We start from the raw sequence: 27,938 nt of genomic DNA on the forward strand, positions 1-27,938 counted from the left end.
AACCTAAAGAAACAAGGGAAATATGGGAGGCAGGAGTTTGGGTGGAACTAGAAGTGGAGGATGGGGCCGTGGAGACTTCCTGAAGCTGGGCCTGCAGGGATTTCAGGGGAGAGCTGGAAGGAGGGGATCAGATTAGGGACAACACAAGGACCCACACCCATGAGCTGCACAGTTCATTCCTAGATAATGATGAGAGGTTTGGGCTTTAATAAACTAAAATTTCCCATGAAGAGAATCTATAACCCAACTGCCATTGATACAGTGAAAAAGTCTGGCTTCTCTAGGAAGCCATTTAGCTCAAGATAACCTCAGGGAGAGAAATAGGTTTAGGAGTGACAAAGTCTTCACGGCCAAGATGGAAATGTCCAGCCTAGAAAGAGGCCATAAGGAAAAAGTCCAGAAGTGCATATGTGTGTGAGCTTGGACCCCACCACACCCCAGTGAAATCAGAATCTCCAAGGTTGGGACTGGCCAGGTGATTCCCACATGCACCCAGGATTTCAAATCACTGGCCTAGGAACAGCTGACAGGTCATTCACCTTTTCTCCATGACAGGAGCTCAGAAATTTGGAGATTGCCAATATAAGTCAATGTTGCAGAGCTTGCCCTGTTTCCTGGGCCGTGGGCTCTGGGAACTGGCATCTCAGAGCCTCAGGGCCCAGAGGAGCTGTGGAGCTACCCCTGTTCGCATTGGTGAAGCCACCCAGCACCCTTAGTAGAGCAGCTCTGTCCTATCCCCACTGGGTGTTCTGGCAGTAAAGATGTGGGTGGTACTCACAGAGCCACAACCATCCTGGTTTTCTGGAACTTTCCCAGTTTCAGTACTGAATGTCCTGTGTCCCAGGAATCCTACAGTCTGAGTAAACTGGGGCATTGGTCACACAGTGGCACTCAGCTGAGGGTCAGGAGAGCCCAGCTGACGTCTTTCAGCCCTGACACAGGCCCCACGCCCACGCTCCACAGCCGCTCCTGGCCTGGGAGCTCCAAGCCCAGCGTCGTTCTCGGCGCTGGGCTCTCCCTTGTCCTGGAGAATGTTGACTTTTCTCACACCCACATGTACACATGCACAAGCAAGAAGGAAAAAGAAATGCAGGCATTGTTCAGACTTATAGCAGGTTATATTCTAGGAAAAGGTGGTGTAAGTCAAAAAGATAAAAATTGAATCCATTTTCCCACAGAAACAATACCTTGATGAGAAATCCTGAGCCAGGGAAAGAAGTCTATAAAAAGTTCTGTCCTGGTCACAAAAAAATTTCCCTAAACCCCTCTAAATATCTCTCTTAGGTTAATACTAGGCAAAATGGTCTCCTAGAGAAATCAGCCCCCAAACATAATTAACCGTAAATTAAAACCTCTACCCTTGGCAGTGTGAGTGCTCTCAAAGTGCATATACGTCAAAGGAAAAGAGCAAATCAGTGCTCAGCCACAGACAGTGTTATTTTATTTGTTGAAACGATTCCGCATGTGAAGGGCCACTCAAACTAGAGCGGTGGTTGTCAACCTTGGCTGGGCCTTGGAGTCACGGGAGCTGTTGCACCTGCTGGCGCTTGGTCCCAACGCTGGATAAGCTGATGAACTGCAGTGTGGCTTGGACACAGGGAGTTTTCAAAGCTCCATGAGTGATCCCGATGTGCTGCCAGGGCAGAGCACCGACGGGAGAGAGGAGGTACAAGGCCTGGAAGAAGCATCTGGAGGAGCTGATGGGTGGTGGCTCTACCTGGGGGTGAGAGCCAGCAAGATCTGCTGGGAAGGAGGGGCGTGGAGGAAAAGCTGCCTGAGCTCAGGGGTCTAGGCCTAGGGTCTTGAGTGCTGGAACATGGAGACACATACTAACTGAAAATGAATCCTTAGCAGTCATCCAAGTCAATCCTGTCATTTCGCAGATGGGGAAATAGATCTAGAGAGGTGAAGGGATATGCCCAAGTCCCCCAGTGTTTAGAAGGAAAGTTAAAACATAGGTAGGCCGAATGCGGTGGCTCATGCCTGTAATCCCAGCACTTTGGGAGGCCGAGGCAGGTGGATCCCTTGAGCCCCGGAGTTCAAGACCAGCCTGGCCAACACAGCGAAACCCCGTCTCTACAAAAAAATACAAAAATTAGCTGGGCATGGTGGCACATGCCTGTAGTCCCAGCTACTCAGGAGGCTGAGGTGGGAGGATCACTTAAGCCCGGGAGGTCAAGGCTGCAGTGAGCCATGATCACACCACTGCACTCCAGCCTGGGTGACAGAGTGAGATCCTGTCTCAAAAAACTAAAACCAAACCAAAACAAAACAAAACTAGGTATTTTGATTCCTTGTCCTGTATGGTGGTAAGTCCTTACTTAACATTGTCCATAGGCTCTTGGAAACTGCAACTTCAAGTGAACTCAAGTAGTGTCATTTCATTCACTATCATTTTGTTATAACGTTAATAAGAAAAAAAATTAGTTTCACTATACGTTCTTTTGCTTCAAGTTGCAGTTTCCAAGAACCTATGGACAAAGTTAAGTAAGAACTTCCTGTACTATTTTCTCATTGTGGTGGTTTTAAACTTTGCCCAAAATTCTTTGATACTCCTCCCTTCAAAAGGTGAAGCTTAATTCCACTCCCCTTGAGTTTGGTCTGGACTTAGTGACTCATTTTTTAAAAAATATTTATTTATTTATTTATTTATTTATTTATTTATTTTTCTTTTATTTATTTTTTATTTTGAGACGGGATCTCGCTTCTGTCGCCCAGCCTGGAGTGCAGATGGCCGGGATCTCAGCTACTGCAAGCTCCGCCTCCCGGTTTACGCCATTCTCCTGCCTCAGCCTCCCGAGTAGCTGGGACTACAGGCGTCCGCCACCTCGCCCGGCTAATTTTATTTTTATTTTTTTAGTAGAGATGGGGTTTCACTGGGTTAGCCAGGATGGTCTCGATCTCCTGACCTCGTGATCCGCCTGTCTCGGCCTCCCAAAGTGCTGGGATTACAGGCTTGAGCCACCGCGCCTGGCCGGCATTCATTCATTTTAGAGTCAGTGTCTTGGTCTGTCATCTGGGCTGGAGTGCAGTGGTGCAATCATAGCTCACTACAGCCTCGACCTCCTAGGTTTAAGTGATCCTCCTGCCTCAGCCTCCTGAGCAGCTGGGACTACAGGCACTCACCACCATGTCTGGCTAATTTTAAAATTTTTTGTAGAGGTGAAATCTTGCTATGCTGCCCAGGCTGGTCTTGAGCTCCTGACCTCAAGCAATTCTCCTGCCTCGGCCTCCCAAGTTGCTTGGCTTACAGGTGTGAGCCATTGTGCCTGGCCAGTGACTCACTTCTAAAGACAGAATACAAGGGAAATGATGGTATGTGACTTCAGAGATTAAATCCTAAATGGCATTGTAGCTTCTGCCTTGTTTTCTCTCTTGTGTCATTCACTCTGGGGAAAGTCAGCTGACACTCGTGGACTTGTGGAGAGGCTCATGTGGTGATGAGCTCAGGCCTCTCTCCAGCAGCTTCGAGAGGGCACCATCTTGGAAGCAGACCCTTTCAACCCAGGCAGGCCTTTGGAGGACTGCAGTCTTGGCTGACGTCTTGACTGCAATCTCATGGGAATCCCTGAGCCAGAATCATTCAACTAAGTCACTCTTAATTATAATTCTTGACCCACAGAAACAGAGAAAAAAAAATAATAGTTTATTGTTTTAGGCAGCTAAGTTTTGGGGCAGTTTGTTACACAGCAATTGATAATGAATACACACACCACCCTAAAATACAATTTTTTTTTTTTTTTTTTTTGAAACGGAGTCTTGTTCTGTCGCCCAGGCTGGAGTGCAGTGGTGCGATCTTGGCTCACTGAAAGCTCCACCTCCCGGGTTCATGTCATTCTCCTGCCTCAGCCTCCCAAATAGCTGGGACTACAGGCTCCCGCCACGCCACGTTAATTTTTTGTATTTTTAGTAGAGATGGGGTTTCGCCATGTTAGCCAGGATGGTCTTGATCTCCTGACCTCATGATCTGCCTGCCTCGGCCTCCCAAAGTGCTGGGATTACAGGCGTGAGCCACTACACTCGGCCTAAAAGATAATCTTTCAGAGTCAATGACATCCACAAACTCAAGTATAGTGGGAGAATATGAATGAAAAGAATAGAAGGTGTAGCAACATTTTCCTTCTAAGGAAGAGTAAGTTTGGAGGGGTAGGAAAATTACTCCCTACTAATTGTTTCTGTTTATGGAGACTGGTGGGGAATGGAGAAAGGAAAGATGCAAGCTTCAAGGCGCCTGGCAGTGCTTCACTCCGCTGGTGCTTACAGCCTAGAGCAGATGGCTTTTGTTTTAGCAGAGCTCAGGAAGCAGGCCTGATACTGAGGAATGGTGGAGAAACAGGACTGAGCAGCTTTTAAGAATCATGTGTCTAATGTGTAATCATATCATTTGTGTTGGTGTGTGACAAAACTCTTCTGGTAACTTCTAAGCCTCCTGTGAAGTCCACTGAACACACAAAAGCCTTAAGGAGCCCTAAAAAGGGGGTCAGTTTTCCAGCATGGTTCCATGCTGAGCAGGTGGTGGGGATTGAGTAAGGAGAGGCCCATGTGAGGCTGGGGGCTGAGTGGAAGCTGGAGCTCAGGGCCAGAGAGAGCAGAGAGCTCCTATGCAGCCGCATGGGTCAGAGGATGTCAGGACACAGAAGCCATTCTGCATCTTGACGGCCTCAGCCTGAAGCCTGGGTGTGAGGGAAGAAGTGACAGGCATGGGAGTTCTTAGAAATCAGCCATGTACTTCCATCTGATGAAGCGCCATGTCCGTTCTTACTAACCCCTGAGAACAATGACTTCTGCTTCCCTTCTGCCTTCCAAGTCCTGTGCAAGATCCTCTTGTTGGCAAACTCTAACCTGGGAGCATGAGGAAGAGGATGGGGGGGAGCAGTTTCCAGCCCTAGGTAGACGTGGTAGTGGTGACGTGTTGACACATGGGGGCTCCGCTTCGGACTTCCCAATGAATAAGGCCAAGGAACTACAGCTGATGGCTGGGTCATCCGAGAGATGTTCAATCTTTACTTTCTATGATGACAGAGCAAAACATCCTATTTGCTATTTACTTTCCAGAAGATATCTTCAAGAAACTTCTGGAAATAGGTCTTTGTGTCAACCAGAAACTGCCGGTCAGAGGATAAGTTCTGGAGTTTTCTTGTACGGCATGGAGACTGTAGTTAATAATAATATATCATATATGTGAAAATTGCTGAGAATAGATTCTAAACATTATTATTTATTTATTTATTTATTTATTTTCTTAGTGTTTTCACCCCACTTTAATAAGCTAGTCGAAGACAGTAGATTTTAAATGTTCTCACCACAAAAAATGGTTAAGTATGTGGGATGACAAATATGTTTGGTTTACTCATTCCACAGTGTATACATATATCAAAGTATCATTTTGTGAACTATAAATATATCATTTCTCATTTGTCAATTAAAAATACAGTACACACATGCATGCACACTACATATACATACACATTTTAAAACTGCTGGTCAGGAATCAGAAAGTCTCCATGGGTGGTGTCACAGGGCTCCCCCTGGCAGCCTCCCTCATGGTTCTGAGCCCTCCTCAGTCACTCTTTTGTTTAATGCTTTAATCCCTGTTATATAGAAAGCTTCCCTTCAGCTCATGGTAGGCCCTTATCTTACCAGTGGTCAAATAGATACAGGAAACATTGCCTCCTTTGTTTTTGGTGATTTGTGGTGTACATGAGTATATTAAAGACTCTAAAAACAGGTTTTTTCAGAGCATGTCTATGACAGCCTGCAGTGTTGGAGGTGAATGGCTTCTTCAATGCCAATGTGCAATTAAATGGGAGGAGCAGAGATGCTGTCTTGGGAAGTATAGACACAGGGAGAAAGGAGCCATGAGGCTGGCTAGTAAAGAAAACAACTCAAGAAGAAGTTGAGTACACTCACCACATTATGTCATGCAAGATAGGAGTTGTCAATAATTTCCAAATTAATATATTGGACAAAAGGCCTGGGAGTTATCATTGCTGTTGACAGCACAGTGTTGGTGAGTACCCCTCCCCAGCATGTAAGATAACATCTGTCTTGGCCTCTGTAATTAAGAACAGATGTGAATCCATTTCAACCTTTCCATGCTCTAGGAAGAAAGGGCTGCCATGCAAATGAGTCCAGCAGGCCAGTGTGCACTAGAAGTCTTTTCACTTTGGAAGAGCAAACATTGATTTCAAACTTCCTAGAAGTACCTGTTTGAAGCCCTGTCAGTAGCCCAACAGATTCAGAAAAGATACCCTTCCCGCTTTAGACACCCGACCACCACTTGCCAGAGAACAGTCATAGATGTTCAAATTCCCCATCACGACCATGTGAAGGGGCTGCTAGAGCTTGCAGTGCACTTGTGACACCTACGGGCATCTCCGTATTTTGAAAGACATACCACGGGTGGTTCATGTTCTGGGGGTTGTCTGATGATTGACATTCTATCAGCTTTTATTTCGATCTATTGAATGTCCTTTAATGACAAACACTATTCTCCAAAAAATTTCCACTTTTTATTCTCTCTTAATTCCTTTCTCTCCTCTGTCTGCTGTCATCATCTGATGGGTAGAAATCCTACTAGCTGCCTGTCCTGTCTTATTCATAGGGACAGCCACCTACATCTGTGGACTTCTCTTCTTCCTCTCCCAGCTGCCTGCCCTGTCCTGGTCCCTTGAGGTGGCTTTCCTCCCCAAATCTGCTCCTGGACAGTCCTTATGGTCCCCTGATTTGCATCTCTCCTCCTTTCTCCCCAGGCTGTGGGAACCTCCAAGAGAAGGGAGACGGAGAGCCCTGCTCAGAAAAAGTGGCCTATGAAGCTGTGGCTGGGTCCCCAGCATCCTCGGCCTTCCTTGTTCATGGAGGGGGTGTCCTGTGGGTGTGGGGACAGTGGGCTCAGGAGTAGGGTCAGCAGTGAAGTCTGGTGAGTGAGCTGGTCAAGCAGGCAGAGTAACCAGAGGTGAAGATGAAAGCCATGGATTTGGGCACACAAGAGCTGGCTCCTAGGAAAATCAGCTAGGGCTGGCAGCTTAAGAGACTAAAAGGTTCTCCTAAGTCCAGGGAAGGGGATCAAAGTCCACAAAGCAAGGACCTTGCCCCCACCCTCCCAGCAAGTGACACATAGATTAGGTCAGATACTCGAGTGGGGCTGTGGGACTTAGGCACATCCCACGTGTGGCAGATATTGATGGGGTGAAACACTGAACCTGGAATGGGGCTCTAAATTTGAATTTCAGTTCAGCAGTAAACTCACCACATGACCTTGGAAGAGACCCTGCACCTCCCTGAGCCACAGAGCCCTTTACTGCAAGTTGAGGATAACACCCGTCCTCAGCACCCCGGAAGTGTGTTGAGAGGAGAAAGGGTTAGAGTCCTGGGAGTTCCTTGTGAGCAGTGATGAATGGAGGGGTCTATGAAGGGGTGGTTGAAAATCGGGATGCTCCAGGCCAGGGGTAGGGATCCTGGCAGTGGAGTGGGGGAGAGATTTGAGAACAGAGTATCTCCAGGTTTTGCCATCTGTAGGGGTCAGAAGAACCCCGCCTTGACCTTGGGCTATTTCTAGAGAGCTGGCCAGGCCTCTCTCATGATGGCAGCAGCTGGCTGTCTCTCCTTTGGGGCTGGCTGCCTGCTCCTTGGCTCTGGCTGGACCCGCTCCAGGCTGAGCTGTCACCGGGTGAGCTTTCAGAGCCAAGGTAGGACAGAACCCAGGCTGAGCCCCCTGGAGAACCCGCAGTATCTCAGAGGCACTTTAGCTTCTGAAGGGAGGAGAAAGCCTTGCAAGTTTAGTCCACAGTAGCCTGGAAGAAGCCGTCTCACTGGGGAGTCTGAATTGGTCAATATTTCCTAGCCCCATCACCACCACAACTTTACAATTGCTTCAGGCATTAATTACCCTTTGCAATAGCCTTCTCATCAAGTCACTTCTCCATTCAACAAATTCGTAGTAAGGGCCGATGTGGCCCTCATGGAGCTTACAACTTAGTGCATCAACAAGTAAATAAACATAAAAAAAAATATAATTCTGACTTGTGGTAAGAGCTCATAAGGAAGTGAACTGGGTGCAATGTGGTCAGGTGGTCAGGGAAGGGGCTCTCTGGAGAGATATCATTGAAACTGAGGCTCGAAGGATGAGAAGGGGCCAGTTAAGTGAACAGCAGGGGGATGAGAAGGTGTTCCAGGCAGAGGGAACAACACATGCAAAAGCTTCAAGGTAGGAGGGGGCTCAGAGATACCAAGGAGGTGAGGGGGACTGCACTGTAATGAGTGAAGAAGACAGAGTGTCGAGACCAGTCAGAGAGACAGGCAGGAGTCAAATAGGGCAGGGCCTTTTAGGCCAGGGGAAGGAGCTGGGATTGTCTTCCAAGTACAATGGGAAATGCTAAAGGGTTTTAAGGAGAGAGTGATGGCATCTAATTTGCAGTGAAAGGTTACTTTGCTCTGTGGAAAAACAGAAGAATAGAAGTAGGAAGCCCCTGAAGTAGTTTGGGTGACTTATACTATGGTAATGTGGCAGACAGGATAGGCTAGGTTGTGCTGCAGTAACAGGCAGCCCCCATCTCAATGCCTTAACATAGCAAAGATTTATTTCTCTGTCATGCGTCAGCAGAAGGGCTCTGTTGATCTTAATCACTCAGAAATCCAGGTGTTGGTCTCATATGGACATGATGTCCATAATCCCCATGAAAGGAGACAGGAAGTATATTAGTTCTTTAAATTCCCACCAGAAGTCACAGATGTCTCTTCACATGTCATTGACCAAGCAGGTCACAGAGGCAAGCCTAACTTCAGATGAAGTGGGAGAGTGCCATCATGCCACAAACCCAGAAAAACTGTATCACACTAATGACCGCCACAGGCCAGGAGAGTGAAGACGGAGAGAAGCAAATGAATCCAAGGCACATTTTGGAAGTGTCAGCTGAAGAATTACAAGGGTCATACATTTAGAGAGGATAACCTTATTTCTCCTAAAGAATTGTAGCTTGCAGTGTGTCCATTCTGACAAGCTGGGAAGCATAGCCTTGGGTCAGAAGCTGAGAACAGGCACTTTGAGAGTGGGAAGACTAAGACAGGGATTTATGCTGAGTGGGATGGCCAAATATAAGCATGTCATGTGCAACTGAGCATCATGCTGCTCTGTGGGTCTCATGTTAAAAAAAAATGGTAGCATTAGCATGATCCAAGGGTAGAGTTTTCGGTTCTCTGGTGTCAAAAGGTAAAGCAGAGGACATGAAAACCCTCACTGTGTATCCTCACAGGTTGGTTTCAACTAGGCTGGTTGAATTTAGGGGCATGGCAAGTCTTTTGAAAGGGCTGGTTACTGTTTAGCCCTTAGGGAGGAAAGCCTCGTGGTGGTTAGTGAAGAAGGGCAGATAAGGAAGCCTGTCTCACCTCTGATTGCATCGTGGGTGGGAATTCAGTTTCCAAGGTTTCTCTGAGGTCCTTTAGACCAAGAAGGGATCTATTCACTTAGTTTGGGGCTGGATTTCATTTTTATTTCTCAGAAGTAAAAGTGACAGGCCTTCCTGATGAGTTGTATGTAGAGCCAGGGGAGGAGCTAGGAGAGTCTGATGATTCCAGGTTCCTCAGGGCCTGCTGCTTGGTGGTCCCATTTGCTAGAGCAGGGACTGGAATGAAAAGCGTGGAGCTGGACATACTCCAGTGTGGCAACTGGATTATACAAATCTGGAGTTTGGGAAAGGGGGTTTGGGCTGGAGGTACAAATTTGGGTGTCATCAAATAGAGATAGTGATGAGCGCTTTAGGAATTGGGCCTTAGAATTCAGACTGAAACTTACACCACGGGCTTCCCTGGTTGTCCATCCTTTGAACTCGGGCTGAATTACACCACTGACTTTTCTGGCTCTCCAGCTTATGGACAGCAGATGGTGGGACTCTTTGGCCTCCATAATCACATGAGCCTCTTCCTATAATAAATTTCCTTACATGTATGTAATATATGTGTGTGTCCTGTTGATTCTGTTTCTCTGGAGAACCCTGACTAATACAATATTTCCTCCCAAAACTTTTTTTTTTTTTTTACCACTATGCATTTCCACCAACAATATTTAAGAGTCCTATTTTCCCATCCTTCACTAATCCTGAAAAATCTTTCTGGCTGGGCGTGGGAGGCCAAGGCAAGTGGATCACCCAAGGACAGGCATTTGAGACCAGCCTGACCAACATGGCGAAAGCCCTCCTCTACTAAAGATACAAAAATTAATGTGGCATGGTGGTGCATACCTGTAATCCCAGCTTCTTGGGAGGCTGAGGCAGGAGAATCACTTGAACCTGGAAGGTGGAGGCTGGAGTGAGCCTAGATCATGCTACTGTACCCCAGCCTTGGTGGCAGAGCAAGACTCCATCTCAAAAAAAAAAAAAAAAAAAAAAAGAAAAGAAAAATATTTCTGAATCCTTGTGGCTAGTGCTCTAAAGTGCAGTGCAGCACAGTGGAAGGGCAGAGACTCGGAAGCAGGCTGACTTTGGCTGCAATCCTGGCTTCTGCTTGTTTCTAGTTTTGGGCCTTCTAGTGTGCAAGTTACCTAGCCTCTGGAGCCTTGTTTTCCATAGCTGCAGAGTGGGGTCATGATTGTATTAATTAAAGTCTTTTTAGCGGCAATTACCAGAATGACCTCTGGCTAGCTTACTGGGCCTTTATTAGAAGGGCCTGGGGGTAGCTCATGGCTTCTGAGGCAGGGCAGGGCCACCTAACTTCAGCAGGTCCCGAAAGGCCAGATCCAGGCGGTCAGCAGCAGATTCATGGGTTTCCCCTGCAGAGCTGGGTTGCTCAGATTCTGTGGTTGAAGGACCAAGTCTTTAAAAACTTCAAATGTTGCATTCTAGTGCTTTTGGAGATGCCATAAAGTTCAATGACTAGAAACAAGAAATTAAGAAACATACACAAGACCCCATTTTTAATTATTGAGTCTAACAGACATAAAGTTACTTTGTCAAATTGCTGTGAGAGTTTCTAAAAGCTTACTCAATTTCTGTGCTTACCTGGTTGAACGCTGACGACAAACACTTCAGCATCTTCCCCAGCTTGAGACAACACTTGGGGCAGCACTGTTCACCCTAGAGCATTGCTAAAAGCAAGCTCACCTCCAAGTCTCTGCTCTCAGGTCAATATTCCACAGTCTTGGAGGGGGAATCTGATTGCCACAGACTGTGTCACATCTCAAAGGAGACAGAGCCATAGAGTATGTGCATAGCTTTGGGAAGCCATTTTCATCTGCGGCCAGCCAAACCTGTTGAACACCCCATGTAACTTCCCACATTGTGACTGTTGCCTTCTTTGTGTAGAATCTAGAAATCTACGTTTCCCAGTTTCTCTGGCTACTCACAGGGTTTAGGTTTATGTTCATTCATGTTTGAGATTTTGACTCAAGAGTGGGTATGAAGCAGAGATGGGGCTTGGGGTGGTGATTTTGCTAACATGGGGAAGCCAGGGTAACTGAGATTTTGGGGTGCCAGCAAGACCAGCTCTATATCAGGCCAGTTCAGTGGGGTCATAGGAGGCTCCTGGAAGCCTACCTAAAGCCTATTTCTCCAGCTGTCTAATGATTTTTGAGCTCACTTTCTTTGTTTCTTTGTTTGCTTTTATGAGACAGGGTCTCACTCTATTGGCTAGGCTGGCATGCAGTGGTGTGATCACAGTTCACTGCAGCCTCAAACTCCTGGGCTCAAGCAATCCTCCCACCTCCCTCCTGAGTAGCTGAGACTACAGGTGTGCACAACCACACCTGACTACTTTAAAGTGGAGATGGGGGTCTCACTTTCTTGCCCAGGCTGGTCTCCAACTCTTGGCCTTAAGTGATCTTCCTGCCTCAGCCTCCTGGTTTCCTGAGCTTTCTAATAATTTTAACTATATCCCTTTCTCTTTTGGATTCTGTTGTCTTCAGCCAGGAACCTTGACACACACAGGCCCACCCGCTTGCTCCTCAGTGCTCTCAATGACATTTCACAATGATGTTCCTTGCTGTAGGGATTTCATCTGTTCTTCTGGGCACATGCAGGCCCTTTCAATCTGGAAATGTACATCTTTCAGTTCTGAGGAATTTTCTTAAATTGTTTATTAGTTCCTTCCTTTTTCTTTTTCTGATCTCCCCGAAATCGCTCTTCAGAAAGAGCAATTTGGATGTTGGACTTCCTATTTCGGTTTCTCTGATTTTCCATCTTTTTGTCTTTTTGCTATACATCTTCAGGGAAATTTACTCAATTTTACCTTCCACACTTGCTGTCGAGTTTTTCATTGCTGCTGTCATCTCCCCCCCCACCCCGCCACTGTTAAAAGGTTGAAGACATTCTCTCAGTGAGCCTTTAAAAAGAGCATCTTGCTCCTATTTGGTGGAGACAGTAGCTTTTCTCCTATCTCTGTTGATAGTAAATAAATATTATCAACATTAGTAACCGTCCTCCTGTCTCTCTCATACATATTGTCTGCTCCTGGGTGTTTCTCGTTCTGTTCGTTGGTGTCTCTGGCTCTGACGAGAGGTATTCCACTGGTGCTAGGTAGCCCTCGGCCATCTGCTGGCAATTAGAGTGAGGATCAGCCTCTGAGCCTGAGGAGGGGGGTTGTTAGCTTCAAGTCCAAGGCAGGGCAATGCTGGGCCACTGGGCCGCTTACTGCAGGAAAGCCAGATGTCAAGGGCTTTAGAGCTTTCTTCTTGGGCTTCTCAGGGGTGTAAGCCGGATGCTTTGGGTTAAGCTACACTTCGGTTTGTCCAAGCGCACTTTCCAGTATGCTGGGCTTTCCCAGAGCTTCCTCATCTCCTGCCTGGAGGCAAGGACCTGGCTGCTGTTGCCCTGGGTGGCTCAGCAGGCAGCAAGCAGCAAAACCCCTTGTTTCTATTCTGTAGCTCACACCCTTACCTGTGCCAGCTGACCTCCAGCCGTGGAGACTCTCAATTTCCTCCTTCCCAGAGAAGACAGGTTGGGTCTCAGCTGGGTGGGGAGGACAGCTGCCTGGTGTTGCTGGGGAAGGGAGAGCGTCTGGGGTGCTGGAGGCCTGCCACACAGCTTTCCCTCACCCTCCTCCGTTCAGGCCCCCTTTGCCTTGACCTTAGAAGTTCCAGGGGCTGCCAGTTCCTGAGCTCCTGAGGATTCTGCAGTGCGGATCTGTATGCTTCTCAGCTTTCCCCACCTCAGCATCAGCTCTTCCCGGGTTCTGTTAAATTAGTCCCCATGCGTTCATCTGTTTTCCAGCTTCCAAAGTTTGGCTGCAATGGCCTCTCTCATGTTTTCCCCATCCTTTTGTTTATATGTGCATTTTCTCAATCTCTTTACTATAATGCTGGTGGGGTTTCAGAAGGGAGAAAAGTTGAATGTGTAGGCTCAACCTGGCATCTTGACCTGGAAACTCCCAATTAGCTTTTTAGTATTATCCCCTTAAATAGAAGATAACAGCCAAAGATCAGTGAATGATTGAGGAAAGCATGTATGTGAACATCAAGAGAAAAAGCCAAGCCAAACAAAAGCAGAACAAGCTCCAGGGAAATAAAAGCAGGGAACTAGAGGAACACTTCAAACATGTACAGTACCAACAACTTATTTATGGGATGGTCAGTACATATGGTTTTATTCTGGAAATGGATAACCAGAGAACTGGAGGGACAAGTAATCTTTTAAAAAAGCAAAGACACATAAAGATGCACATACAAGAATGTTTATCACAACATGGTTTCTAATAGTAGAAGATGTATACAACTGAGAAGTCTAAGAATAAAGGAACACTTGAATAAATTATAGTATATAAGTACAGTGGAATACCATGCAGTCATTCAAAGCGAGGTGGTAGAAGCTGGGTGTGGTGGTGTGTGCCCATAGCTGGATTGTAGTGCCAGCTACTTTGGAGGCTGAGGCAGGAGGATTGCTTGGGCCCAGGAGTTTGAGACCAGCCTGGGCAACAGAGCCAGACCCTATTGCTTAAAAAAAAGAGGTGATAGAAATGAATGTATACAAATGGGGCCGGGTGTGGTGGCTCACGCCTATAGTTTCAGCACTTTGGGAGGCTGAGGTGGAAGGATTTCTTGAGCCCAGGAGTTTGAGACCAGCTTGGGCAACATAGTGAGACCTTGTCTCTACTGAAAAAAAAAAATTAGTTGGGCATGGTGGCATACACCTGTAGTTCTAGCTACTTAGGAAGCTGAGGCTGGAGAATCACTTGAGCCTGGGAGATCGAGGCTGCAGTGAGCCATGACTGCACCACTGTACTCCAACCTGGGTGACTGAGTGAGACTCTGTCTCAAAATAATAATAATAATAATAATAATAATAGAAAATTACAGTTTATCATCAAAATTAGAGTACAGAATTAAAATATTTATAGTAAAATCTCATTTTGGAAAATATGCATAGAAAATGTACAACTCCAATTAAAATACAAAGACTGTCAGACTGGATTTTATTTTGTTTTTTGAGATGGAGTTTTGCTCTTGTCGCCCATGTGCAATGGTGCGATCTCGGCTCACTGCAACCTCCACCTCCCAGGTTCAAACGATTCTCCTGCCTCAGCTTTCCTAGAAGCTAGGATTACAGGCCCCTGCCACCATGCCTGGCGAATTTTTTTGTAGTTTTAGTACAGACGGGATTTCACCATGTTGGCCAGGCTGGTCTCCTGACCTCAGGTGATCCACCTGCCTCAGCCTCCCAACGTGCTGGGATTATAGGCATGAGCCATCATGCCGGGCCCAGACTGTATTTTAGTGCCCTTATATGCAGATAAAAAAACGAGAAAACTATGTATAAAGAATATTCGAGAAAACTATGTATAAAGAATATTAATAGTAGTTACCTGGAGGTAGTGGAATTCTAGGTGAGCATTATTTTGTTCTTTGTACTTTTCTCTATTTTGTTAAATATTTTCCAGAATGCTTGTATTACTTTATAATCAGCATTCAGTGGTTTTTTTGTGTTGCTTCTAATATTTATTCCATTTGATTTAATAATTTATTTTCTAGGAAAATAAATTTTATTTATTTATTTTATTCTGTAGAAAAATAATCAAAGCAGATCAGATAAATTATCTAAAATGTTTTAATCACATGGTAATTTAGAATCACAAAACGATTGGAAACAAGCAAGCAAGCTAGTAACTGAAAGCCCGAGATGCGTTAAATGGATTATTTTACATTTCTATGTTGGAACACTCAGTCATTAAAACAATACATGTGATAGAATATTTTTGATAAATAGCATATATTGGTGCAGATAAGTATGAGCTCAGTGAGCTCTGAAATAACTAAATATAGGTTAGATATATTTATGGAAAAAATCTTAAAGGAAGCATATGAAACTATTGATGAAACTATTGTAAGTGGTTGTCTCAGGGGAATGGGATTCCCCTACCTAAGCATGATTTCTGGGAGGGTTGAGATGGGGTCTCTCGTTCACCATTCTATTCCCAGGACCTGGGGGCTGCTCTAAGTAGCTCTTGAATGAGTGAATGTATTACAGATGCTTTTGACTTTCTTCTTTTGACTTTCCTGTATAGTCCAAAATTTCTACCATAAACATGTTTGCTTTTATAATCATAATAACTTTTAAAACTTTAAATGAGGAAATGGGTAAAGAAAAGGGAAAATATGGGAAAGTGGGAGGGTGCAAAAAAATGTATCCTCCTCTGAATTGACTCCACTCCCCTCCTCCTGATGGTGGCTGTGAGTGACCCTGTCTGCATCAGTCCATCTCCCCAACCCCACCCCAGGCCTGCTACCACCTCTCTGTGCTGGCAAAGAATCTGCACTCAAGGAAATAATTATGAGGCCCATGGTGGCCTCGACACCCGCAAGACCAAAGTCTGTGACAAGCACAATGCTCCAAACCTGGCCCAGGGTGGCAGAATGGAACTGTCACAGTCCCCACCAAACCAGATCCACCCACTCCAGGAAATCAGCCTGGTGCCAGGGCTTTGCGCCTGGGGTGGCCTAACATTTCCGCCCAAACTTGGGCCAATTTGAGAAGGTGGAGGGTGAGGTGTTTGGGGAAGGAGTGTGTTCCTGTTGCTCGTTGCCATCACCACCTGGAGGAGGAGAATGGAGTCAATCCAAGGGAGGACAAACTTTTCTTTCTTTTCTTTTTTTCATTTGGGGAAAACACAGGGGTCTGCACCTCCGGGGTGCAATTGTGAGCTTCACCCTGGGAAAACCACCTTTGTGATCATGGTATCTCCTCTGCCAGGTAAGTATGAGCATAAACCTTCCGTACTCCTTCCATTTTCCCTTTTCTTTACACGTTTCCTTGTTTAAAGCTTTTCAATTTATTGTGATGTAAAAATAAAGATGTTTATGGTAGAAATTTTAGAATATACAGGAAAGTAGAAAGAAGAAAGTCAAAAGCACCTGTAATACATTCACTCATTCAGCAGACACTTAGAGCAGCCCCCAGGTCCTGGGAATAGAAGGGTGGACGAGAGGGTCACCCAGATTCTCCTCGTTATAATAATAGCAATAGCTACCCCTCTGGGTCCTTGTATGTGCCAGGTTTTTACTATGTGTTAAACAATTTTCATTTATTATCTCCCTTGATCTGTACAAAACCCATAAGAGGGAGGATTCATATTAAAATCTCTGTTTTACAGATGAGAAAACTGAGGCTTAGAACGGTGAAGGAGGTCACTGAAAGTCACACTGTGAGTTCAACTGCAAAGCTGTAAATGGAAAATCCCCTAAGGCCCTGCTCTTAGCTCCTCCTGGTTCCCGGTTGCAAAGAGGCGTTCCCCAGGCAGCTGCGAGGTGGACATCTCTGTCTTCAGCCTTGCGGCTGAGAAGTTTCCCAGAGAACAGAAGCTGGAGCCTTTGGAGACCCCACTTGGCTGAGGTCCCGGGACCACTAGGGGGCAGCAGAAGTCTGCTGCGCTGGCGGGAGGCTCTGTCCCCGGCTGACTGCAGGCTCCGGGCAGCTGTCCTGAGTTAAAACCTGAACCTCTGGTGGCCGAGAATAGCAAGGGGCTGTCATTCACGTGGGCATCTTCCTTCCCAGGGTTTCGAAAGTCCCTCACGTCATCCCTGTCGTTTCATAATCCTGCTCATGGAGCACTTTTTCCGTCTTCCTCAAACAGGTCCTATCCTGGCCCGGGAGAAGGGGTTCAGGGACACAGGCTTCCTGCGGGCAGTGTGTTAGATGCTGGGCTGGTCACTGGGGCCACGGGGATTAAAAAAAAAAAAATCCTCTAGAAAACCCAGGACTTGCCCCCAACGGAGACTGGCACCTAAATAAGCAACCGAAGTACGCGGTGCAAAGTGCAATAAATAGACGGTATCTGAGATTCGGAGGCAGCACCAAGTGGGAGAAAGTGGGGCAGCATTAGAAGCCCGGGGTTTGGCTTAGAGGTGGCCCAAGGTGTGCAGCTGTCTGCAAATGCCATCCTTCATGTGAGCTGAGGCACAGGAAGAGGCTGAGAAGTTTGGTCTAGAGGGATGTTGGGTAAACGGTCCCAGGCTGAAAAATATTAGATGCTGAAGTAATGTCAAATGTTCTCGAAATTATGAGGTTTGCCTCTGAGTCCCAGGCAGGGTGTGGGCTGGGATAGCTGAGGCAGGCCCAACCTGGGCTCAGGAAGACGGTGAGAGATGGTGGGGTTAAGAGGTCGTTATGAGGTCCAGAGTGAGGGTCGGTGGGCTCAGGACCTGGCAAAGCCAGATGGCATGAGAGCCAGCTTTGCCTACCCACTCTGGGCTGGGCCCACAGCTGCCACGACCCTTTGTCCCCAAGAGTGACAAGAGAGCTTGCACCAGCTCAGATGCTTCCTTCTTTAAAGACATGGACTGAGGGTCTCAGGCTTATACCAGCCAGGATTATTCCAGTGGGATTCCAGCTCTCCTCCTAGCCATATTTTTCCTGCAAAAGTTTGAAGTGAGTCTGGCTGGGTGAGGTAACTCCTTGACAAAGTGGACTCATTTTTGGCTGACAACCTGTGTGGTCCCTGAAGCTCTGTCCTCACCCGAGATTGGCCCAGAGGGGAGTGGAGTTGGAAGGGGAAGGGCAGGCATGGCTGCAGTACTCCATTTGCCCCCAGCAGCCTGGTGGTCTTCACTTGTGCTCACCCCACAGGCATTGTGGACACAGGTGTGTCACCAAAGGGCCATGAGGTTCCTGTGTCACGTGGGACACCCCTGCCTTGCCAATCTTTAATTTATTATTATTATTATTTTTTTCTGAGACGGAGTTTCACTCTTGTTGCCCAGGCTGGAGTGCAGTGGCGCAATCTCGGCTCACTGCAACTTCCACCTCCCAGGTTCAAGTGATTCTCCTGTCTCAGCCTCCTGAGTAGCTGGGATTACAGGTGCCCGGCACCACGCCTGGTTAATTTTTGTATTTTTAGTAGAGATGGGGTTTCACCATGTTGTCCAGGCTGGTCTCAAACTCCTGACCTCAGGTGATCTGCCCACCTCGGCCTCCCAAAGTGCTGGGATTACAGGCGTGAGCCACTGCACCCGGCCATTAATTTTTTTTCCCAGGCAGTCTCCCTCTGGGTAGGTGAATCCCAGGTGGTGGTGTCAGGCAGCCATCCTTGGACTTCTTCCCTGCAGCATGGCCAAGGGCAAGGGAGAGGGAAGGGACTCAGGCCAGGGTGTGATATGCAGTGGCCCACATAGGAAAGCATTGTTTTTTGACCTCTCTTTCATTTTCTTAAAAGTTCACAGGCCTTTCACCTTCTGCTTTTTAGTGCCTCCTGGCAAGTTTTATCATTAAAAACTATCTTTTAAATGACTTATATTTCCATTTAAAGCGATTTGTGTGATTGGTTTATTTGCTTAGTCCCAAAGTGCTGTCACTGCAACAGCACCATAGATTTAAGGATATATAACTTTTTCTTTTTTAGAGAAGCAAAAAACATGACCACATTAGATGTTAAAGTGTTAAAATTAGATGTTAAATGTTAAAATATGGGGAAAATGCAGACTTTAGAACGAGAGAAATTCTTGTTGGTAATTTTCATCCTCCCAAAAAGCTTCGGAATAAAATTGGTTCTCCCTGAAGATGTGCGACATTTGTCCTTGGCTTCATGTCCCTATCCTGCAGTGTTGGGGAGCACAGGGTGAGTTCATGCTTATTGTGAGCTGGCCCTGGGTTTTCCCAGAGAAAATTATTTCTGGTTACCCAGAATGTTCAGGGGCTAGAGTTCCAGTTAATTGAACCATTCTGGGTCAACAGCCACTCTTCATAGATTTGAATTTTCAACATTTGGAGTTAGAAATCTTTCTTAAAAATGTAATCTCATCAACAAGCATTCAGTGAGTACCGAATATGGACCTGTTTCTCTACTTTTATGTTGTTGTCTCCAGAACATTCAGGGATCCTCATTCCAACAGTTGACAATTTCATGGAGTTCCTCAAGGCCTTTGTAACTGACTCCAGTTTTCTAGAACTGGAAATGAGAGAAGGGAGAGATGGGGCTGCATGAGACGATTCTGTGGACGTGCTGTATTGTTTGGCCAAGCACTTTGTCATCTGTCATCTCATTTGTTTCTTGTAACAACGCTGTGAAAGCTATTACCAGGCTCTGACAGGTGAAGCAGCTTGCACCTTGCCTGGCACCATGTGTCTGGGCGGGTGCAGAAAGGAATTTCCTCCAGGCTCCCAGGCCTCCCTCTTCCTCATTAGGCATCTTGGGTGGCGGGAACATCTGGGCAGCTTTGGTTTCATTGGTTTGTTCCAACAAAACTCGATTGCTTTTTTTTTGGTAACTTTTCCCCCACACTGAAGACCAACCACCAAATAACTCCAAGACACAGAAGAGAGAGTGGGAGAGACCTCTGTGACTTGGGGTTGCATGTGGGCCTATGATAAAGGCCTATGGACGTACATTCAACCAATAACAATCAAACAGTTATTATTTGGCCCTGGCCAAATAGTTATGACTAATATTTGTTTGAGCCCCAGCTGTGTGCTCAGCACTGGGCAAAGAAGTGACCATGTGTCTTGGTCTGCTCAGCCTGAGCTCTGCCAGGCCTCCTCGGCCTGCCCTGAGGTCCTCCTGGTCAGGGAGCTGGATGCGTGGGCTGTGAGGCCATCCGCTAGCACAGTAGTGTGAGCTCGGTGGGGTGGCAGGGTCACTGGAACCCCAGGAGGGCACTGATGAATCGGCTTGGGGAGAGGGAGGGGCTCCCGGAGAGGACATTTCACAGAGAAGGTGATATTTTAGTGACGCTCTGAAGAGTGAAAGGAATTCTCCAGGTGGACAGAGGGTGTTCCTGGTAGAGCAAAACTCAAAGAACATAGAGAATGGGATGGGGTATGAAATTACATATGTGTGCGTGTGTGCATGAGACAGAGAGAGAGAGAGATACTCCTATTTGCATTCATCTCTCTCTCCATGGTTTCCGGCTTCTCCCTCAACATGCTTCTCCAGCACTCCTGGCCTAGCCCTGGGCTTGGCAGGCCTCTCCTGCTCCCTCCAGGCTCAGAGTTTCTGCCCTTCCACCCCACAAGCGCTTCTCTGTTCCCTCAGCCTCTACTGGCTTTCAGTTTGTCTATGAAAAAAAGCCGCCTTTGAATTTGTTCTTCCGAAGCCTGCCCTATGCTCGGCCTCCAGAAGGATGGACACTCGATCCCGTCCATGGCTGGCCACAGGGCGCGGCCTTCGGAGCAGCTGCAAGGATAGTGTTGACTCCAGATGGAAAGCGTCTGGAGAATTCTGACCTGACATCACACCACCATGAACTGCACAGGCAGTCAGTGATCTGGGGGTGCCCAGGTGAAGCTGCTCCCAGCCTGGCTTCTTGTCAAAAACAGGCTTTGAGTTGGAGTCCAGAACAAAAGGGTGGCCCAGGGAGAGGCCAGCTTCTCTGAGAGCAGCCTGGAGGCAAACGGGTGTCCTTCATGCATTCCCTGTGGTTTGAATCCAGTAGAGGCCCTGCACTCATGGTACTGGCTGCAAGCAGGGCCCAGTATTGGCCTCTCTTAACTCTCCTGCCCACCCTGGGGCCTTGGCCATCTCTCCTCTCCCCGCTGGGCCTCCACTCCCAAAGGTTCTAAATCCCTGCATGTGGCCTCATGCAGCTCAGCCCTTCTGCCCTGCTGAGCCCTGCTTAGCCAGGTGAAGAGCTGGGGTTATCCCAGCCACATGCTGGAGGATGAAAGGGGAGCGCCCGGCCACAGCTGACACTGGCACCCTGGGCCCTATCCCAGGACTTGTCTTCAAGGCACCATCTGTCGCCTGTGTGGGCTAAGCAGGGACAGAGGGCTGGCACGGGGGCCCAGAGGGCAGGGCTGGAAGGGGAAGTCACAGGGGCCTGCACAGTGGTTTTCATGAAGTTTCTGTGGCGAGTGAATCCTCTTTGGCTTCTCTTCTCCTGCCACCATCACCCACCCCAGGCAAAGTCTGTATCTGAGGCTGAAGAACAAAGAGTTAGACATGGCCAGCTCCTAGCAGGCTGGCGTCAGCTTCCTGACATCGAAGAGCATCCCTTTCTGGGGAAGCCAGAGGGCACAGCCAGATGGTCTGCAGCCCAGGCAAGCGTCCAGTTCCAGGCACCACAGCGGTCACTGCAGAATCATGAGACAGGAGCTGGACACCGGGCATTGGGCCACAGGACAGGCTGCCTGAGGTTGGCGCCCTGCTGGCTCTCTGCCTCCTCCCTGGGTGCAGGCTATCCTGAGAGCACAGAGGTGGACACGGCAGGAGGCTCCCCTGGGTGGGAGCAAATCCCCAGCAAGCCAGGGCCTTTGGGACAGGGACACATTCACAGAGATCAGGGAGCAGGAAGGCTCTCCGCACCCTTGGTGTCTGTGCCTATCACCTGCCATTTTGGAAGAAGCTAGTGGGTTGGAGAGAAGAGAGGTGGGGAAGGCGAGCGGCTTTGGGGATTGGGAGAAAAAAGGAGTGGGAGGAAGGAGGAAAAGGAGAAAAGAGAGCAATATAAAGAAGAGAGAGAGAGCAATATAAAGGAGGAGAGGGGAGAAAAAGGTCTGGGCTACAGGTAACACAGACCCCAACATAACAGTGGCTCAAACAAACAAGATGGAAGTTTCACTTAGATAACAATCAGAAGTAGGAGGCCCAGGGCTGCCGTGGGAGCCCAGGAGCCTTCTCTTTCCATTATTTTCAGGGTGTCATCCTCATCCTCATGATCAAACATGCCCACCCCCAAACACAACAGTCTATTTCAAGCAGCAGGGCAGAGGAAGGGTACTGTACCCCACTTTATGGCCCAGCGCAGGAGCTGACACACTCGTCCCCCTGCCTCTCAATGGCCAGAATACACTTCCCACAGCTGGCCCCAACTGCAGGGGAGGCTGGGAAATGCGCCTTGGTTTTGAGCATCCATGTGTCCAGAATAACAGTCTCAATGCAAAAGGAGACAATGGATATTGGGGCTGAGGAAAGCAGAGAGGAAGAGAAGCTCTTGGAAGGAGAAGAGGGAACAGGAAGAGAAACGGGGTAGGCTCTGGAGCAGTTAGTGCCCTTGCCAGACCTGACCCCTGGCATCCCTGGTCCCCACTCCTGGGTGACTGGGTCTTAGGGGTCTATCATAAACAAGTTTCTTGAGGGCCAAAAGCCCTTCCCTTTCCCCAGAGATCAATGAACTTGCCACTCACTGGGTCCCAGACCTGAAGTGGCTCTGGATTCCTTGGTGAAGGCCTCTGGAAAAAGATCTGCATCTAACAGAAGGAAAGAAGACAAAGTGCAGGGTTCTACTTTCCTACTTAGCCAAGAAGAGGCTCCAGACAGCCTTGTGATCCTGAAGAAGGACGTGATAAGTCATATTGAGTCATATTCTCGCAGGATGCCAGGAAGGAACTTGTCTGGTTTTCTTCAAGGTATATGAAGGAACATAAAACCATCTTGATATGTGGGACTATCTCACATATCGATTAGCTTGCACTGGGCCACCCATAACTGAAAACCCAATTAGAATGTCAATAAGAGCATTTGTTATCGCTCAAAACAAGAAGTCCAGAGGAGGGCAGTTCCAGGGTCAGTTAACCCAGCAGCTCCATGATGTCTGGGCTCTGGCTCCATCTCCTAGAAATTCTTATAGTTTTTCCTTTGGGTGGTCATGTGGCAGCCTGACCTACAAGCATTATGTCCTTCTAAAACTGCTTTCAAAGGAAGTATTCTCCCCACCACTGCCATTTAATCCAGAAGGAAAACCTTTTCCGGAACCTCTCCATCAGAACTCCCCTTATTTTGGCCAAACTGCGTCACAATTGCTGGCAAGAGCAAACGAGATTACCCCTTCCCATGGGAGGTATCGTTTAGGACAATCCTGATTCATGATGGGGGAGCCACCTTCTCTGAGCACATTGCAGCTGGATCCTGAACAAAGACAAATTCTGTTTTCAAAATCATAGGAAGCAATGAGTGTTGGTTTGGCCAAGAGCAGATATTAACAATCAATCTTAACTCTCTCAGACAGTCATTACCAATCAAGCAAAGTTGGCACATGAGATAAAGCATATGTATTATCTCAGTCTTAGATAATGGGAAGTAAGGAAGCTGTAATTTAAGCATCTTTAGTGACCCAGTTATCTTGTCATTGTCTCAAGGAGTGCCTTTAAATTTGTCTACAGACAGGGTGCAGTGACTCACACCTGTAATCCCAACACTTTGGGAGGCTGAGGCAGGAGGATCAGTTGAGGCCAAAAGTTTGAGATCAGCTTGGATAACACAGCAAGACACTATCTCTACAAAAAAAAAAAAAAATTAAAAAAAATAGCTGGGCATGGGGGTGTACGCCTGTGGTCCCTGCTACTTGGGAGGCTGAGGTGGGGGGATCACTTGAGCCCAGGAGTTTGAGGCTGCAGTGAGCTATGATCGTGCCACTGCACTCTAGTTTGGGCAACAGAACAAGACTCTGTCTTTATAAACAAAAAATAAATAACACTTTTAAAAATTAAAAAAATACGTCCACAAATTCTTTGACATTCCTTCCTACAAAAGGTGGCAGCTAATTCCCCTCCTCTTGAATATGGACTGGACTAGTGACTCATTTCAAAGGAATAGAAAGTAGCAGAATGATGCTGTATGAATTTTGAGACTATGTCCTAAAAGGCGGGGTAGCTTTCACCCTGCTCTTTCTTGGACCACTTGCTATAAGGGAGGCCAGCCACCATGCCATGAGGAAGCTCCAGCAGTCCTATGAAGAGACCACATGAGGAGGAACTGAGATCTCAGTTTCTGCCAACAGCCACGTGAAGGAGCCATTTGGAAGTGGATTTCCAGCCCCAGGCAAGCCTTCTGATGACTACAGCACTGGCTGACATCTTGACTGCAATCCCATGAGACACCCCACGCCAGAATCCCCAGTTAAACTACTTGCAAATTCCCTTCCCACAGAAACTGTAAGATGATAAATGTTTGTTGTTTGGAGCCACCAAGTTTTGGGGTAATTTATTGTGCTGCCAGGGCTCACACTGTCACTAGGGTGAGGCAAATGGCATGTCTAAATGAGCACAACATTTAAGGAGATGCTCCCTTTCAGGGCTATGACAGTTCAGGGTCCACATATGACCCCGAGAGGGAATATCTTCTTAAATTCTGTGCCCTAGGCTCCTCGCTTGCCTCACCCCCGCCCCAACCCTGTGTCTAGCAGCAGATATACTTCCATGGCCCTTTTCCCTCTTCTCAACATTCTCCAACTTGTGTTGGGAATCCATGCAGTTCATTTTTTTCCTCTCTCTCCTCTTGAGACAGAGTCTTGCTCTGCTGTCCAGGCCGCAGTGCAGTGGTGCAATTATGGCTCAGTGTAGCCTTGACCTCCTGAGCTCAAGTGATCCTCCCACCTCAGCCTCCTGAGTAGCTGGGACTACAGGCATGTGCCACCATGCCCAGTTATTTTATTTTATTTTATTTTATTTTATTTTATTTTATTTTATTTTGTTTTTTGTAGAGACAGCATCTTGCTATGTTGCCCAGGCTGGTTTTGAACTCCCGGGCTGGAGCAATCCTCCTGGGTCCCAAGGTGCTGGGATTACAGGCATGAACCACAGTGCCCGGCTTTCATGCAGTTTGGAAGAAATTGGCTTCAGAACTTCATGGTTCTGATTCCAAGGTGGAGCATGTGACTAGGCCAGTCAGCACATTCCATTACCCTTTGGTCACAGTGATTGGATCAGTGTGGCATGTGGCCCAGTCCTGTCCAATCAGAGTAGGTGGTGTCAGGCTTTATTGCTAGCAACATGGGGGACAAATATGAACCCACTCTTCTGATGTTAGCAAGATAAGTGAAACTGTGCAGACTTCTGGCAGCTTTTCTGGGACCTCCAAGGGGAGCCAGTTTGGGGATAAAACTGATGTCAGGAAACAGAGAAACTGGGTCCTTGGTGACATTGTTCAGCTGTTAGATTAACCTGAAGCCAGCCTCATCTCTGGACTTTTCAGCCCAGCTAGCTAAAAATTTCCCTTTTAAAATTTAAACCAGTGTGAATCTGGTTTTCTGTTACAGGCAAAGGAAAGCACAAATGTGATGTTAAACACACGGAGGAGACCCCACATCAGTCACTCCCGCAGATGCTGCCAAGGATCCAGCTGCTGCACACTGTGCCGAGTGCATATCCAGATGTTCTGTCAAAGTGCTCTTGTTTCAGCCAGATGTTTAGTATCTTGTAGATGGAAGGTTAATTTGATTTAGTGCTTAAACGCAAACATCCTTCCCTCTCTCTCACCCGTTCCCTAGGCCTGGTATCTGCCCACTCATAGCCCCTGCCATGTGGCCGTGCCCCCATCACATCCTGGGGCAGGCGCTGTGTTTTGTATCTTGTAATAGCACGCCCGTCACTTGTCTTCGTCCTTTCTAGCCATTTGGGCCAGGGATTGGGATTGAGCCCAGAGAGCCAGTTATTGCTGCACAGCCAGCAATAACTGATGTGCAGCTTGGCATGAAGAGATGCGCTGGGGCAGTCAGAGTCTTTCTTTATCTCTCCGAAGTAAGAGATCCTGAAGAATGACAGTTACAGGTAAAGCCACAAAGCAGAGATGGGCCCTAGAAGAATGTCAGGCAAGTGGAAGAGATGTGAAAGCGGAGATGAGGAGCTCCAAGGCTCCAAGGCAAGAAGAGCTATCCTAGAGTCAGGGGAAAGAATGAGAAGAGGATGGAGCAGATTCACAGAGGGAAGCAGACTCCCTGAGACAGGGGATAAACCACTGAGAAGGAGATAGAGAGCAATCAGACCGGGCAGGCTAGGTAATGCTGCGGAAACAACCCCAAATCTCAGGGGCTAAGCCCAACAAGAATTTCTTCTTGACCACACATGACCTGTCCATCACAAGTCAGCAGGGAAACCTCTGCACCACAGTCACACGGGAACGCAGGCTAAGGCAGGGGAAGGAAGTTTGACCAATTGTACATTGGCCCTTAAGGCTTCTATCTAGAGTGACACACGCCCCTTCTGCTGACAATTCATTGACTAAAGCAAACCTCATGGCTGTGCCTAATTTTAAAGATGGAAGAGCCGTGCAAAGCTACTGTCTGTGTGGAAAGAGGAGAAACAGGAATATCTGTCACCAGCTTATTGACTGCTGGTCAATAAGTGGGGAGTGGGGAGCCAGTCCCTAGAGCTGCCTCAGATCCCACAGGCTAAAATTTCATGCAGCCCTGCCATCCTGCGACTCTGGTTTATACTTACACAAAGTTCCTCTTACCCCACACATGCTTTGCAGTGCCCACCATCCTCTACACACATTTGTGTGTTTCTTGCAGCGTAAGACATCCCTACATAGGCTTCTTCCTTCTTTTGAATGATCCTTTCCCAACTGGGGGCTCCCTCCTTCAAATGGTCTAATGCGGCAGAAATTCCTTTGTGTCTCTGTTTTACAGCAAGGTGGGAGGATCTACAAACCCTCTTACTGGGGAATATTGGAGAAGTCTGCCAGAAATTCTATTTGTACACATAAAGACCTTGTAGGTTCCCCTGGCAGACACTATTAATAATACAAATCTATATGGTAGTCTAGTGCTCACTATTTGCTAAGCACTGTGCTAAGAACTTTGAATTATCTCATTTAAAATACTTTTGGCCAGGTGCAGTGGCTCATGCCTGTAATCCCAGCACTTTGGAATGCAGAGGCAGAAGGATCGCTTGAGACCAGGAGTTTGAGACCAGCCTGGGCAACATAGCAAGACCCCCATCTCTAAAAACAAATTAAAATATTAGCCAGGTGTGGTGGTGTGCACCTGTAGTCTCAGCTACTTGGGAGGCTGCGGTGGGAAGATCACTTGAGCTCACGAGTTGGAGGTTGCAGTGAGCTGTGATTGTGCCACTGCACTATAGCCTGGGTGACAGAATGGTACCCTAACTCTAAAAGAAGAAAAATAAAATCCTTAAAACCTCACTTTGCAGATGAAGAACCTATGGCATAGAGAGGTAAGCAACTCTCTTGGTGCATCTCACATTCCAGTACACACCCAAAAGAGACGGTGGGGCGGGTTTTGGGGCTGATGGACCAGCCCTGGAGACTGAGGTTAATCTCTGGGGACAGAAGAAAAAGAAAGGAGGCTGCTTCAGGTGGGCAGAGCTTACCTCCAAGGAAGAGACAGCCTGGGATCCAGGAGAAACACACTTAATGGGGCAGAATGTGGGGTCCTTCAGATGCACTTGGCCCAGACTCAAGTTATTCGAGAAGACTGTGAAACAAAAAGAAAAGAAGCTGTCTCTGGTTGAGCACGTATAGTGCCCAAACTGTGGTCTCTAAGTATCTTTTTTCACTGAAGGGACCCAAGGTTTCTTGGAGAATTGCCTGTTTCCAGGTCTGGAGCAACAAATATACAAGATGAGCCGAGAACATCCTGAACCAGAAAGTGAGAAAGTGATCAAACACCATGAGGGGCATGTCAAAAGGACTCAGGTGCCAACTTGAAGGAGCTCCCACTGGATAAAATGGGATTATTTGTGCATTCAAAACAAACCAAAACAAACATACAAAATCCTGCAATGAACCGAAACACATTAAATATTGTAAAAATCCAAGAATTCAAAATGACAATAAAAAAGAACCAAGTCACT

At 47.3% G+C, this 27,938-nt stretch overlaps 1 long non-coding RNA gene across 1 annotated transcript; it reads left to right on the plus strand.

Annotated features, from left to right (window-relative positions):
- The first annotated feature begins 1,487 nt into the window (after window positions 1-1,487).
- On the plus strand, window positions 1,488-18,176 carry LOC108518133 (uncharacterized). The gene is made up of 3 exons (XR_001882299.1): window positions 1,488-1,666; window positions 16,091-16,169; window positions 16,570-18,176. It is a non-coding gene; the product is annotated as an uncharacterized LOC108518133 (long non-coding RNA).
- Window positions 18,177-27,938: the final 9,762 nt, after the last annotated feature.

Source organism: Rhinopithecus bieti, unplaced genomic scaffold (assembly GCF_001698545.2).
Source record: "Rhinopithecus bieti isolate Rb0 unplaced genomic scaffold, ASM169854v2 scaffold_44368, whole genome shotgun sequence".
NCBI classification, from domain to species: Eukaryota; Metazoa; Chordata; class Mammalia; order Primates; family Cercopithecidae; genus Rhinopithecus; species Rhinopithecus bieti.